The sequence below is a fragment of the Helianthus annuus genome, chromosome 3, assembly GCF_002127325.2.
Source record: "Helianthus annuus cultivar XRQ/B chromosome 3, HanXRQr2.0-SUNRISE, whole genome shotgun sequence".
Lineage (NCBI taxonomy): Eukaryota > Viridiplantae > Streptophyta > Magnoliopsida > Asterales > Asteraceae > Helianthus > Helianthus annuus.
Window position 1 is genome coordinate 147673887 of NC_035435.2, and position 16261 is coordinate 147690147.

At 34.2% G+C, this 16261-nt stretch overlaps 1 long non-coding RNA gene across 1 annotated transcript; it reads right to left on the reverse strand.

Annotated features, from left to right (window-relative positions):
* Nucleotides 1-908: 908 nt before the first annotated feature.
* On the reverse strand, nt 909-3459 carry LOC110923708. The gene is made up of 3 exons (XR_002584206.2): nt 3334-3459; nt 2757-2823; nt 909-1273 (listed from the first exon to the last, which is right to left on the reverse strand). It is a non-coding gene; the product is annotated as an uncharacterized LOC110923708 (long non-coding RNA).
* Between the last annotated feature and the right edge of the window lie 12802 nt (nt 3460-16261).

Sequence of the window (16261 nt, forward strand, 5' to 3'; positions counted from 1 at the left end):
GAGTGTAAATACACCCCTCCCAATGCATATCTTAATCATTTTACATGTTCACATTCTCCGGGTTCGAGTGTAAGTACACCCCCTCCCAATTCATATCTTAATCATTTTACATTGATCTTTGTCCCTTCAGTCGGGCTCATTATCCTAATGTAATACGCTTCCGTCACCCGGCTGTGCGGTTACATTATTATCGAATGTTTTGCTCATTTGACTCATTTGGATACTTTTTAATTTGTCCCATTCACCCCATCCTTACTACATCGGACGTAAATGTGTCCGCTATAAGAAACTCATGGTATCATATGCCACTACTTACTTGGCCAGAGTAAGCGATTAACACATGACATACACGACCTTTTATAGTTTTCACATCACACCCCATGTAAGTAACATCTCTATTTAGTTTTCTTGGAAATTATATCCTGGATAGGTATTCTATTCAGGTTTCCCAAGTTTCTAAATTACATATGCGACAATCATTCTTTACATGTTTGTTGCATATTGCTAATTGCGCGATTATATTTAAAAGCACGCACCTGATAATGCTTGCCCCGACGGGCGTTTCTTGCCATTAACCTTGTTCGCGGTCGTTACGCGATTTAGTCCTTGGTGAGCATGTTCCTCTTGTCATACTTCGGACCGTTCCTCTATCATATCTGTAATTTGTTTAACCTTTGTCATCTTTAAACGCAAGTGTCCTTCAATTAAGACATTCACAAAAGTTAGCCATGTCCACTTTGCTAAACGCCTGTATCATAGTACAAGGCTTTTCTACTATACGTGTCAACGCACGAAATTTTGTTAGTTATATCTATCATTTTCGTTGGTGTAACGTGTATTACACGATACCCTATGTGTTGTTCACAACACATTAATCATACTAGCCCATTAACATACTTGTACTGACCGGATTTGCGATCAAACTTCGAACCGAACACCAATCTTTGTCAAGAGCATAAGGTTTAAGTCCAAGCATGGTTTTCCCCACCATACTTGAATCTCTTAAACCAAGGCTCTGATACCAACTTGTAACAACCATAGTTTTATTTAGCGATTTCCAAAAAAATAATCACAATTACTGAGTAATTGTATATAAACATTCATGCTAAAATACCGGTTTATTAAAAACTTTTACAATTTAAGGTGATACAACATGATGTGGTTTAATTCGCCGTTTTAGAATAACGGCGAAACAACATTGCGGAAGCTTTGTTTAACGTGTGTTTGGTTCTTGCTCGATGCTTGATCTTTATCCGGGACCCTCGACATTCACCTGAGATCAAAACCAACTTAAAAGTCAGTTTTGATAATTAAATAACTAATACAACAAGGAAAATTAGGAAAATCCAACATTGATATCTTGTTCCAAAAACAAATACTTGAATCTGGCCTCCATCGTAACTTACGGTGGACACCGTAAGTTACGGTGGCCCCTGAATTAAATTTTTTTCCCACCGTAACACAGGAGGCAATCACCGTAACGATTTTAGCCCCACCGTAACTTACGGTGGGCACCGTAAGTTACGGTGGCCCCTGTATCAGAACTCCCATTTTTGCCATTTTTGACACGAAACCTTTCGTATCTTTCAATCCGCTCATCCGTTTGACGTACCGTTTCTTCCTACGTAATTGTAATTTGATTCTCCACCTTATGGAGTTAAAATCCAACATTCAAACTAATAAAATTATGGATTTCTAAGTATTCGGCTTAATGTTCAAAATTAACATTTGACCCGTTTGTATTTAAGACCTCCCAAACTTGATTCTAGTTAATCAAAGTTCTTAGACCAAGGTATTTAACTAAAAATATCTATCTTGGATTCATAAGTTTTGTGAATTACGCGGCAAACACCCAAGCTACGCGCGTAATTCATTTTGACCCGTTTGGGGGTTTTTATGCATTTAAGTATCAAATCCGCTCTTATCTTTTCACGCCTTATATTTCCAAATTTTAGTGTCTACTTATTTTCCACCACAACTATTTTTGCGGTGGATTTAACTTAAGAAAACCCGAAATCCCAATCTACCATTCGTTTAGTTACTTTACGCTAATAACCCCTTTAGGGCGTTTAACTCACAAAAGGTTTTGGCTTAAGACTCATATACGTGTCTAAGGGCTACATAATGATAACACAAGTTCCTAAACAACCTCTAAGGGTCGTTTACCCGGTTTATCTAATAAGGTCCTTTTGGTCAATTTTAGTCCCTCATTTTACGACAAAGGACTTTTGCTATAATTTTGACCAAAATATCACTTCTACTAGAACTCTAAATATGCGAACCTGGCTCGGGTCATAGCATCGACCCGTATACATACATTTTGCTTTAAATTTTCTAGTTAAAGCAACGCAAATACATGTTATTTCCTGTTATACAAAAACTCAACAAGTAGTCGTTAGTTATTATTGTCAAATGGTATTTGCACACTATTTGACCCATTTAGTCGACATGACCATTTGTCAACGTATGATGGTAGATTAATACCATAATGCCACTTGAACCTATTCCGGTTCGTGCCATGGTTCTTATTACTTAAAAACAATATTTTTAAATTGTTCGATCCATTATAACTTTTACCAAATGGTGTCTTCATTTTGATCACTTTTATTTTTAACTAATAATTTGACCCATTTGGTTGTCGAGTGAATCCCATCACTTCAATGACTAGCAACACAACCATTTTCGCTACTATATACATTACACATATTTAAACTAAGCTTGTCTACATAAATGTAACGAGATGACAAGCCGCGTACCTTTAAAGCATTCCCTTCAAGCGCGTGTCCACTCCGGTTTGTCCGCTTAAAGACTCGATTCCTTTGTCTATAGAGTTCAATCAACGATTTGTTTAGAACTCCATTCATGACATATAACACATATTTCACTATGTTATTCGAATATGCGTTTTTTTTGAAACTTAACATTTTAGCTTTCTCTTAGGCATTCTTACAAACACCTTATGTGCATCGTTTTACAAAATTATTGTCTAGTTTCAAGGCTAGTTATTTAACCACTTTTAACATCCTCCTTAAGTTCATATGTCTAATTTTATTCATTAACATTCTAAGCTTGCTTCATAGAGCTCAAATAACACTAGTTTGACAATTTTAATTCTAGTGTTCATCCTATTTCTACAAGACCCATTTAACCCATGAGTGGATGATCATGAATCTCATAATTTGAACATCAATTCAACAAGATATCGACTAGGGTTTACTCATAGTCATGATTTCATTCCTAATTTCATTCGTACATCAATCATGCAGACCCAATTTTCGACTTCAATTATTATCAAGAATTCAAGATGAAATCAAACAATGAAATTAAGCATACCTTATGATCCCTTTACTGAGGTGATCACGAATTTAGTTAAAGCCCCAATTCTCTAGCTCTATTTCCCTTTGATTTTGTTGAATTTGTGGGTTTTAGGGTTTTGAAGGAACCCTTCTTGTGCACCTGATGATGTACGACCAAACACACACTCAAGTGTGTGTTTTGGTGTTTATTTATTTTAATCAAAAACAATCTTTCATCTTTGCCCCCTTTTGGTCCCTCTAGTTTCAAAGGTTATTTAAAAAGGCTTACAAGTTCATGCTTATATATTGTCTTAAAAGAAATAACTAACCAGGTTGATTATTCCTAGTTAACTTAGTGGGTTCCGGGAGTTATAACCCGTTTATTTTAAGTCCCGTTAACCCGGGCTCCTTATAACTTTGTTTTTCTCAAAACATTTATTCTCCTTTTTTTTATTAGGATTATTTGTTTAAGTCCTAATATTCACGGGGTTAATTTTACCACTAACGGTATTTTACCCGTTCATCACTATTAGCGAAGTTTGATTACCAGACCCGATTTTGGGGTGTTACACATAAACTTTCTGTTTTGTTAGGGTATTTAACCCACAAGTCATGTCAAGCTTAGACTTTGATGAATGAGTGATTGTAGAACAACTTGGGTTGTTCCAACATAAAATCCTCACATGATTTGATGATTTCTTTTAGTTTAGATTATTTACATACTTGTATTAACCCTAGTTCGTGACCCTCCTTGGTTGTCTTTACATCAAGTGAAGTGGTGAACATTCAAGGGGTCCCTAAATGGAAGCATGTTCTTCCTACCCCATACATGACATTCATGAATGACTCGAGGTGCCTAAACGAAGATCTTAATCTTCTACCTCCTACTTGAAATATTGAACTTAATAATATGTAATACTTAAATATATATACACACATTCGAACCTTTGATATTAAACTTGTGTTTATATGTTAAGGTAGTAGAATGACATCTAAGACTTAACACTCCAAGTATGATTCTAATGGGCTTACTACCATGAAATACAATATAACCCTAGTGGTTACGTAGTGTCATATAAGAGTATAAGTTAAAGATGATTATTTTGATATCATACTTTATGTTATGTTAAACTCCAAATTTATAATCTTCCGTTATACGCCAAACTCACACACCTACGTTTCCTTGTGTAGAAGGACTAGGTGCTCCAACTTAATCCATCCACCAAACTCGCTCGCGGGATTTCAAGTGGGAAAGCTTGCAACCACTGTGAGTATACTCGAACCCATTTTTACTTTTAAACACTTTGGGTGCAACATGTATTCTATATTAAACGCACGTGACACTTGAAACTTATTTGAAACATGCTCTATCCATTTAAACATGAAACATGAAACTTGTGATACTTGAGACTATTTTGTGCTATGTGAACGTTTAATCCCTATGTGTAGTTCCGCCTTAACAATAGTAGCGCTATAGGGGTAATGCACCTCCCCCATTTGTAGTCGAGGGGTATTGTTAGGAGGAGACATATTAACCTCCCGTGAAACTTTGGGTTAGGTACTTTAACGCATTGGAAACTTGGGCTATCACTTGGACTGCGTAAACTAGCATGGCTGAAACTATTTTATTATGTTCATGTTGGATATGAGTTTTTATTCTATTATGCTATGTAAACAAACTTGTATACTCGCTCTTTGCCTTTGCATTGAAACTCTATTTTAATACATGTTGCAGGTTGATTATTGAAGTATGGATGATTGATGAAACAAGTTTAGGGTGGACTAGATACACACCTAAATTTATCTATCTTTTGTTGTTATGTCATTCGTTGAAACAATGTTGTTATTTCCTTTTGAATTTGTATGACATTTAGTTTTGAAATGAAATTTGAATTTAATTAAATATTGTCACATAGTGTTATGACGTCTCTAGCAATCTTTACACACTTCGTCTCATCCCGATGTTTCCGCCATCGGTTGGGGTGTGACAGTATTAATGTGAAGAAATTAGACCGTAACGTAAAACATATAAAATAATAACTAAGTCGACTTAGTACCTGCTCGTTGCCACGAATCTGCTATGTTAAACGGGAAAAACGACGTAAAAACGTTGAACCATACACGTACGTTGCGTCGTGTTAACTCGCAAATTTAGAACGAAGTGTTACGAAACATAATAACGTTGAACTACACACGCACGTTGCACCGTGTTAACTCGCAAAATTTATAGCGAAACATAAAACAAAAAAAATTGCGAAATATGAAAAGTATAGGGGACCAAAGTTTAAAATAAAAAATTGTGAGACTAAATTGTGAAAGATGAAAACTTTTGGGTTAAAAGTGAAAAATTAAATAGTTTTAGATTAAAAAAGTAAAATCAACATTTTTTTGAAAACACCCCTAAACATAGTGTACAACACTTGATGCATAGATATGTTAGAAATTTATAGTATGTAAATTATATAATAATTACAATAGTAAAAAATGTATTTAGAAATCCAAATGTATATCTTTTAACAAACTAATGGGTATACCCGGTACTCGACGGGTAATCACCCGACATATACCCGACGGGTATTGGGTCGGGTATGGGTATGGGATTACCAATACCCGAACCCGACCCATTGTCATCTTTATTTGTGGGTGTGGTCTGGTTTGGAAGTTTGTGGAGTGAATCCGTAACCAAGGATCACGTCCAGTTAGGGGTATTCTTCGGATTATTTATTCGGGTTTCGGGTTTTTTTAGGAAAAAGTTACCCGATAACTGAACCATTTAAAGTTCGGGTATGGGTTATTCGGGGTTGGGTTAGTTCGGATCGGGTTGTACAATTTTCGGGTTTAAATGTAAAATGAAAAAAAAGGCTTTTTTTCACAACATATCATCAAATTCAAATATATCATCTTGTTAAAAGATTTAACAATATAGTATGATGATGTTCAAAAGTCCCAAAACTTAATGTTTAAAATACAAAACACTCTAAATCAAATAGCATATATAGAAAAATACAATTAATGTTCGGGTCTTTGTTTGGGTTTTTATTCGGGTTTCGGGTCGAGTTGTTCGGGTTTTTGGTTGGAAAAGGTGACCCGATAACCAACTCATTTAAGGGTCGGGTTGGTCAGGCTTGGGTTATCTGGGTTCTGGTTTTTGGATATTTTCTTATACGGGTTGGGTGACTTCGAATTCGGGTCGGGTTTCGGGTTTTGATAAAAAAGGATAACACTACGTCCAACAAAAAGGAGGTGGGGCCACACACACAAACATTGTTATTTTATATTTTTCTTACATAAAAAGTAGAGTGTGAAATAAAGGTTTGGTGTCGTGGGAAATTGAGATCTTTAATGGATATTTGAAACTAGGATTGCGACCCGCTGTAATGCGGCGGGGAATCTTTAGTTATAACTAAGTCGATCTAGGACTTGCACGTTATGTTAAACTTGTCAAACGGGGAAAAATAGACGATGTAAAAACGTTCACCCACACACGCACGCTGCGTCGTTTTAACTCGCAAAATTAGAACGAAACGTAAAACCGTTAAACCAAAGACGCACGTTGCGATGTGTTAAGTCACAAAATTTAGAACCAAGCATAAAGCGAAAAATTTGCGGAAAATGAAAACTATAAAGGACCAAGTTGAAAGTAAAAAAAATTTATGAGAATAGATTGCAAAAGATAAAAAGTTTTGGGTTAGACGTAATAAAACAAATAGCTTTGGGTTAAAAGTAATTTATGAAATACTTTTGGGTGAAAAGTAAAAAAAAAATCAATTTTTTTTGAAAAACCCCCAAAGCCAACGTTACGACAACCATATGCATAAGTATTTTTTCTTTGAAAAACCTCAAAGCACACCCCGCGTTGCGACAGGACGTAAAACGATGTCAAATAGTACTAATGTCACACAACCGTCATCGACCACCAACACTGATTCGACCTAGGGTATGTGTGTTGCGACGAACCTGTCAAACATGGGAAAATAGAGGTAAAAACGTTGAACCACACATGCACGTTGCGTCGTATTAACTCGAAAAAATTTAGAACTATACGTAAAACGAAAATTTGCGAAAAATGAAAAGTATAAGTGACAAAATTTGCGAAGTTAAATTGCAAATAATAAAAAGTTTTGGGTTAAAGTTAAAAAACAAATTATGTAGGGTTAAAATTGAAAAAGGTAAAACCTTTGGGTTAAAAGTAAAAAAATCAAGTTTTATTTTTGAAAAACTCCCAAAGCTCAATGTACAATTGATGATGCACAAAAAACTTACAAACTTATATATGAAATAATTTGATGTGACATATCGAAGTGGAAGCTAGGCTTCCGTGTTGTTGATGCTCTTACAAACGTAAATTGTAAGAAGTTTCCAACGTTACTTGCGTGGAAAACTATTGCACTCTCTATTATCAACATATACAAACTCAAGTGTGCATACGCCAGAATTCAATAGTTCCGTCCCTTTATTGGGCAAATTGGGCGGCATGTGTAATAGTGCCAGGCAGCAGTGTGCATACGTCAGAATTCAATAGTTCCGCCCCTTTATTGGGCAAATTGGGCGGTATGTGTAATAGTGCCAGGCAGCTGCCTGGCACTCTCCTATTGGCCTAACAAATTAACGATTTTATCCCGATTTAAAATTACGATTTTGCCATCGGTTCAAATTTATGTTTTCGCCCCCGCTTAAAAATAAATTTACGCTTTTGCTCCCAGCTAAATATTTCAATTTTTCCCCCGGTTAAAAATTACGATTTTGACCCGTTTCAGTTTACAGTTTTGCCATTAGTTTTTTCCCATAAAATTACGATTTTGTCATCAGGTCAAAGTTATGTTTTTGCCCACGCTTAAAAATAAATTTAGGCTTTTGCTCCCGGCTAAAAATTTTAATTTTGCCATCGGCTCAAAATTACGATTTTGCCCCGTATAAATTTATACTTTCGCCATTAGTTTTTTTTTTCTCACAGCCAGGTTACGATTTTGCCCTCAACTTGAATTTACATTTTGCCCATCGTTTTTGTTTGATTTCTTGGTGACATTACAAGTTTGCCCCCAGTGCAAAATTACAGTCGTGCCGGCAACTTCCTGGCACTCGCCCGTTGGTCCATTTAGTTTACGATTTATCCCTGAATTAAAATTATGATTTGTTCCTCGGTTAAAAATTATGTTTTTCCCATCGTTTTAGTTTTTTTTACCAAAACTATAAAGGTTTTTTTGTTTTAATTGCTTTACTCGATTTAATTTCTTCCCGTGTCAAAGAGTTGCCTAACACTTGCTCATTAGTCCTGAAAAATTACAGTTTTGCCCTGAGCCCAAAAATACGGTCTTATCATCGTTTTTATTTTTTTTCCCTACCAAAATTATAGTATTCTTTTTTTAATTGGTTGCGAATTATTCGGCCATCGCCCCGCAACACGGGCGGGGCATCTACTAGTTAGAAACATACATTAGAAATCACCAAAATCTTGTTGAATTATGGGGCCCTTGATGACAAGATAAAACTAGATCTAGGGCTGTAAACGAACCGAACGTTTAGCGAACAGTTCGTGAACCGTTCGGCGGGAAGTTCGTTTATGTTCGTTCATTTAATAAACGAACGAACATGAACAAGAAATTTCGTTCGATTAGTTAAATGAACGAACATGAACAGAGGTCTCGTTCGTTCGATTGTGTTCATGAACGTTCGGTAAGGTGTTCGTGAACATTCGCTGATTTGCGTTCGTTTATGTTCGTATGTTTGTGTTTTAATCGAGATATTTGTACTTTCTTATATTTTATTTGTACTTTTTATATTATTAAACTTTTATTTATTTTATTACCCTAACAATTAAACTATGAAACCCACTTTCACCTTGTTTATGCATCATTTCCCTTTCATTTCTCATTATATACACGACGAATACGATCGAACTCCGTTCCACAATAAGGGATTCAAGTTCGAGTGCTACTCTTTGGGCCATCTATCTTTATCCTTCGTCGCGTTCACCAAATTTATTTGTGTTCGTTTGTGTTCGTGAACCGTTCGCGAACACGCTCATTTCCTTAATGAACGAACACGAACATAAAATCTCGTCCGGTAAGTGTTCGTGAACCGTTCGTGAACACATTTATTTTCTTAATGAACGAACACGAACAACTCGTTTACAGCCCTAAATTGTCTAGATCGGTTGATTTGCTCAAATCTTAATTGTCCAAACATTAATTACGTGATCAGATAGATTTGCTATCCGAATAACTAACACAAACAATGAATAAAACAAACAATGAGATGGAGCTGTCGGTTAAAGCCGATTTTCTTGATTGCATGTTTGCCTTCCATCATCTAGTAAGTGTTTACTTTTGTGAAACCATAGTTGAATCCAAAACTAGTTAGCATTATGGGGTAACCATCTAATGAGGTTGGTTACGGTACAAACCATATGTATCCTACAAACCGTGAGAACAGATCCTATCACTTAAAAAAAGTTAAATTAGTACATAGTAAAACAATACATACAAAAAAGCAGCATTTTTGAATTATATTAGCACATAAAAATTAATTAAGATAATTGATTTTAGCACATATGTGAATGATATCAGCAGTTTTTAAATATAATTATAGGGAATTCAATATAATTGATGTTATTCAGGTTATTATTTTACCATTTTTTTATAATTGGTTGAATGTCACATGACACTCTTTAAATGGTTCTTAAGGGGTGGGGGTACTTCACTTTCCATCACTCACCACACCCAATTATTCTGCCGCGTCATCAAACTTGGTTCCATCACTAGTGATGGATTTTAGTGGATGTGCCCATCACTAGTGATGTTTTTTTTTTTTTTATTGGTTTGTCTTCTTTTCAAATCTCACCTTCCTCCTAAATCTTTCTGCAAAATTCTCATGAACCTTCAACACAATCAAAAAACACAGCTATATATATATATAATCAACAAAACTCTTGCTTACCAAATAAAAGATAGATTAAACTAAAGGGTGACAAGAACTGAAAGAAGCGATCAACCATATCACCAACAACACAATTTTCATCAATTCAACGGTAACATTCATCAATTTTCACGCATTATGGCTACAACGCGTTATGACCATCACGTGTGGTTGGATCTGGCGGCGGTGTTCCACGCATGGTTCTTCTACCACCACGTAGCGCCACGTCTCCTCTTACAATTTGTATACGAAATGTTATTTGTATTTGATCCTACTTCACCATCTAATAAAAAAAATACTAGTTTAAAGTTCAAATAGAAAAAAACTTAAGTCAAGCTCAAGTTTAATTGGACCATGTTTAATAAGACAGTTAAACTCAAACTTCGTACACCATATTTCATTAAACTCACAATCCTATAAATGTAATTACAATAAAAACTAGAGTTAATTGCCAAAATCGTCCTTGAGGTTTGGGCATGTTTGCCATTTTTGTCCAAAATGACACTTTTGTACCAAATTGCCCCCAACGTTTGTATCTTTTTGTCATTTTCATCCAACTCACTAACTTAGTTTATTTTTTCTATTAGTTGAGGATATTTGGATGAAACTGACAAATATAAAACCACAGGGACGATTTTGGCAATTTACTCAAACTCTTTTAAATTTCTTTTATTTAATTAATTCTGTTACATATATAATAAAAAAGAATATACATGCAATTTTTATATGAAAAAAATAATAGCTTTGTCACATAATTTTTATAAATTTTTATCCAACCACTAACTAAGTTAATTTTTCTATTAAGGCGAAGGATGTTTATAAACTAAGACAGAAATTAATTTCTAACTTTTTATATAGATCAGTTTTATAAAAACAAAATCTACTTAAACCTCTAAATTTTATAAAACTAAAATGCTGGTGACCTTATTGAAAAAGGTCAAATAAAAAAATCTTATCATATGTACCAAGTTTGTAATTCATCTTCTATTCTTTTAAATTCGCTCCTAAGGAAAAACAGAAGCCACCCCCCCCCCCCTCAAACAACGTATCGTTACCAAACCTTAAAATTACCCACAAAATTGTAATTATAATGCTATGGACCAAAAGTGTCTTTACTCAAGCCACTCAGAATAAGTATTAATTAGTTACCCTCATAATCTTAATTAAATAAGTATTTTATTTCTACCAACATATTTCCTAGGTGCTCAACACATTTAAAAAATATGTAACGTTTTACAATTTTTTTCTATCTCTACAACTGATAAATGCAAAAAGTTGTAATCGATTGTTATGTGTTGCACACCAATGACATTCTCTTTATAAAACTGATTTATATAAAGAAGTTGTAAATTAATTTCTGTCTTAATTTATAAAATTTAAAACATCCTTCACCTTAACAGAAAAAATAAACTGAGTTAGTGATTTAGATGAAAATTTATAAAAATTATGTGACAAAACTATTAATTTTTTTTCTAAAAACTTCATGTATATTCTTTTTTATTATATATGTAACAAAAATAATTAAATAAAAGAAATTAAAAAGGGTTTGAGTAAATTGCCAAAATCGTCCCTGTGGTTTTATATTTGCCAGTTTCATCCAAATATCCTCAACTTAACAGAAAAATTAAACTAAGTTAGTGGTTTGGATGAAAATGACAAAAAGTTACAAACGTTGGGGGCAATTTTGTACAAAAGTGTCATTTTGGACGAAAATGGCAAGCGTGCCCGAACCTCAGGGACGATTTTGGCAATTAACTCTAAAAACTATAAGATATATACTATATTATACATGAAATTTTAATTAAGTAATACACAAGTTGAGCTCAAACTTTACCGTAATGTTCAAAACTGACCAATGATTGAACCTGATTGAATTGGAGTTATACGGTTATACCCTACATAGAATTGACTAGGGGTGTGCATGGGTCGGTTTGGGTCGATTTTGACCAAAAACCAAAACCATAACCACGATGTCGGTTATTGGATAACCATAACCATAACCGATCGGTTATGGCGGTTATGGTTATTCGGTTTTGATGGTTATAGCCGGTCGGTTATGGGTGGTTAACCGTGTATTTAGCTTAGCTAAAAATAGCTAATTTTTTTTAACATGGAATAAATTGTTATTGCATATTTGTATATATTAGTATATTACATAGTATTAAAAAATGTATACAATCTATAATATTAATACCAATTTTTATTATCGAATATTCAAATAAAGTGATATGATACATTCCATACCAATTCAAATAAACATTCAACCAAAACCACAAAATGATATGAAAAACCCACAAGTACTAAAAATCTTCAGTAAAAAACATCAACTATTAAAAATATGGTGAAAGTCCTAAATCCTACAAAGATTTATTACATGTCGGTTCGTTTCGGTTATGGTGGGTATGGAAAAAATGATAACCATAACCGACCCGCTGCTTTCGGTTTTCAAAAAAAACCATTAACCGACCCACCGGTTTTTTATTTGGTTCGGTTTTTTCGGTTCGGTTTAGTCGGTTAATTCGGTTATGGTTCGGTTAATTCGGTTTTTTGCACACCCCTAGAATTGACATGAGAGAGCCTTTTTAGTTCCATCCCAAGAGCAATTTATACTATGTTTGTTTTTTTAAGGAATATTGGATTTTAATAATCCAAACTATTCGTCATTGCCGTCAACAGTCCCAACTTCAAAAATAACCACTGGCAGTCTCAACTATTGACATATTGACCACCAATGGACCCTGACTAACAGAATTCTAACGTCGTTAGTGTCCGGTCGTCGAAAAACCGCTTTTGTCCAGAAAAATGTTTCTAAAGGTCTGATCTAAGGTCACAAAGAGGTCTGAGACAAAAATGTTGAGTTTTCCGGCCAAAAAAGAAGTTTTCCGGCAAAAAAAAAGTTTTCCGGCGAAAAATGAGTTTTCCGGCGAGTTAAATAATTGGGGCTTTTACTAGAAAAAGGTTAATAAAGATCCGTAATAAGGTTAAAAAGAGGTTTGGGACAAAAATGTTGAGTTTTCCGGTAAAAAAAGAGTTTTCTGGCGAAAAGCGTTTTTCCGGCGATCGAAGACTAACGACGTTAGGGTTCTGTTAGTTAGGGTCCATTGGAGGCCAATATGTTGATAGTTGGGACTGCCCGTGATTATTTTTGAAGTTGGGACTGTTGACAATCAACCATGAATAGTTGGGATTATTAAAATACAAGGCAAATTGAAAAATAATAATCCCACCATTGTGAAATTGGCCAATAATAATCACAAGTCAGGAATTAGCCAATTATAATCTCACCTCGTCCATTTTTGGAAAATAATAATCCACAGTCACTAAACGACAAAAGTGCCACGTCAGCATTTAGAGTATTATTTTCCAAAAATGGACGAGATGGGATTATTATTGGCTAATTCCTGACCTGGGATTATTATTATTATTGGCCGATTTCACAATGGTGGGATTATTATTTTCTAATTTGCCAAAATACAATGTTTCTTTTCTTTTTTTTTTTTTTTTTTTTTTTGAATTGGTTGTGGTATATAAATGTTTTGATTTTGTCAAAGTGGTTGAAAGGGATATATAACGGAAGGTTGTGGTATATAAATGTTTTGATTTCCTAGTTCTTACTTTAGTTCAAAGTGGTTGAAAGGGATATATAGCGAAAGGTTCTATGCAGAACACTAAATATTGTGAGAACACGCAGAACAAAATGAATTACCCATTTTTCAATCCTAAAAACCTTAAAAGTAAATGAAAATGTTACAAATGTAAGATTTATTGTTTCTCACATTAGAATTTAAAATAAAATATGAAAAATTTTCAATTTTTATATAACCTACCCATAGGTAGGTTATGTGTAGGTTAAATTACTTAAATGTATGTAGGCTATGTGTAGGTAAAAATATATGATTTTTTTATGTATATGTAATACAAATACGAATGTAAGAAACATAAAATTTTAAAAAAATATCTACATTAAATCCCAAAATTTAGTGATTTAGAGTTGTTCTTTTTGTTCTCGCAATATTTAGTGTTCTGTAATGATCCTCATCCTAACCTCACGTTATACAAGTATCCAGTAGAACCGGTGAAAAAACCTATTATGTTACTTTCAGTGTTCAAAGGGCATGAGGCTTTATTGTACAAACCTACCCAAAGTGGGTTTAGTCGTTTTGCAGTACATGATGATTTATCACAAGTTGAATGTGTCCCAGGGTCGTTCCAATATTTCTGGAGAACCTAAGCATATTACAAAGGTGAGGCCCCTTGAATGTGTATAAAGAAAACATCGGTTCTGCTTTCTTCCTTTAAGTCTCAATCGCAAGCACAATATCAAAATTCAAAGATTCGAAGTATCAATTAGGAATTTAAGGATAAGCATGATTAAGTGAATCGCAATATATAGTGATTACTATAAAAAAATAGTTGTTAACTAACCTGGGTTATCCTTGCGACACCATTACTTTCCCTTAATTCATGTCTATTTTTCCTTAATCGGCGACACCATTGAGAAAAATGAGCATGTGCGACGTTATAGTTAGTGAAAATAACAATGACGATCTAAATTAAATACGAATTACATATTGGTTGAAGTTGGAATTAGGCTCTTTTATTTAAAAATTGGTTATTTATTTAGGCCTAATGCATAATATACATGCATATGCTATATAAAGATTTTTAAAATAGTTAGAGGCTCTATTTTTTAAAGGCTTTAAACCGCTAATTTAGAAGCCTCTAGGCCCTTGATGTGTCCAAATGTGGTGGCATTTCAAACTTATGGAATTTTGTACAAACCTATCCAAAGTGGGCTCAAACGTATGGAGTTTTGTACAAACCTATCCAAGGTGTGCTTAGTCGGTTTTGAAATACATAACGATTTATCTCCAATTGAATAAGTGTCCAAATATGGTGACATTTTAAACTTACGGAGTTTTACAAAATTCGTGGATGGTGTGGTATATTCTCAAGAAGAGAAGTAATATACGTTTTTACAAGAATATACAACCAAAGTTATTTTCACTCGTGATTTACACATGAAAGATAATATATTTTTAAATGATTAACTCACATATTCTTTATTCATTCCTCTAAATCTTGACCTTTTGTATACCACAAAATTGAATCCTTACCACTTGGACACTAATGTCATTTTTCAACACCTTACTACTACTAGACCTAAATTGGTACATATAAAATGATTGATATATCATTCAACAACTTTACTTTAACAAGTAGTATAATAGTCAAAATTTGTAAACCATTTATTGTAATATTTCAAAGACCGATCCCAACTTTATGGGAAGAAAAAAAAACCATGTAGTGAAAGACTTCACGAGTTTGCAATGTCAAACAACTACTAGTTGTAAATATATCAACACGATTTATGAAAAATATGGTGTTGGTTGAAACCACAATATGATTTGTAAAAACATGATGTGTTAACCATATTTAACCGAACTAAACTAAAGTTTAAAGTTTCGATCTCATCCTGAGACTTGATCATTTTTTATCATCTATTTGAAGTAGTTTACATGAATGTATACACGCGACTCAATTCGAGACACTAGAGTAAGTTATTTAAAAGCAAATACCCATTTGACAAATGGGTTTAGTATACGCCTACGATGGGGGATAGTATGCATATGTTTTTCATGCGTCCAGGCTAGTCAGGGTTGGCCCCGAGAGTGTGCCAAGTCTGTGACCGCACACGGGCCAATTTTTGGTGGGAGGGGGGGGGAGTATTTTTCCTTGTTTAACATTTTAAAAAAGGTAACTATTGTTTAATTATTTAATCTATAATTTAAACATAAATGTAGTGATGCTGAAAATGGTAAGACCCCCTCAAGCCATAGGTGAGGTCACTTATTCGAGAGTTGGCTTACTTTTTTAACGCTCACCACTCCTCCCCGTTGTTTCATTTGTGGTTTACTCATCCCACATCCGCTCATTTCTCCTCCCCCTTTGTTTCATTTGTGATTTACTTATCCCACATCGGCTAAATGGAAAAAGTTTTCCCTTCTTTTGTCCCTACAACAACAAACTTGAGAGATAGCTTCTCTCTA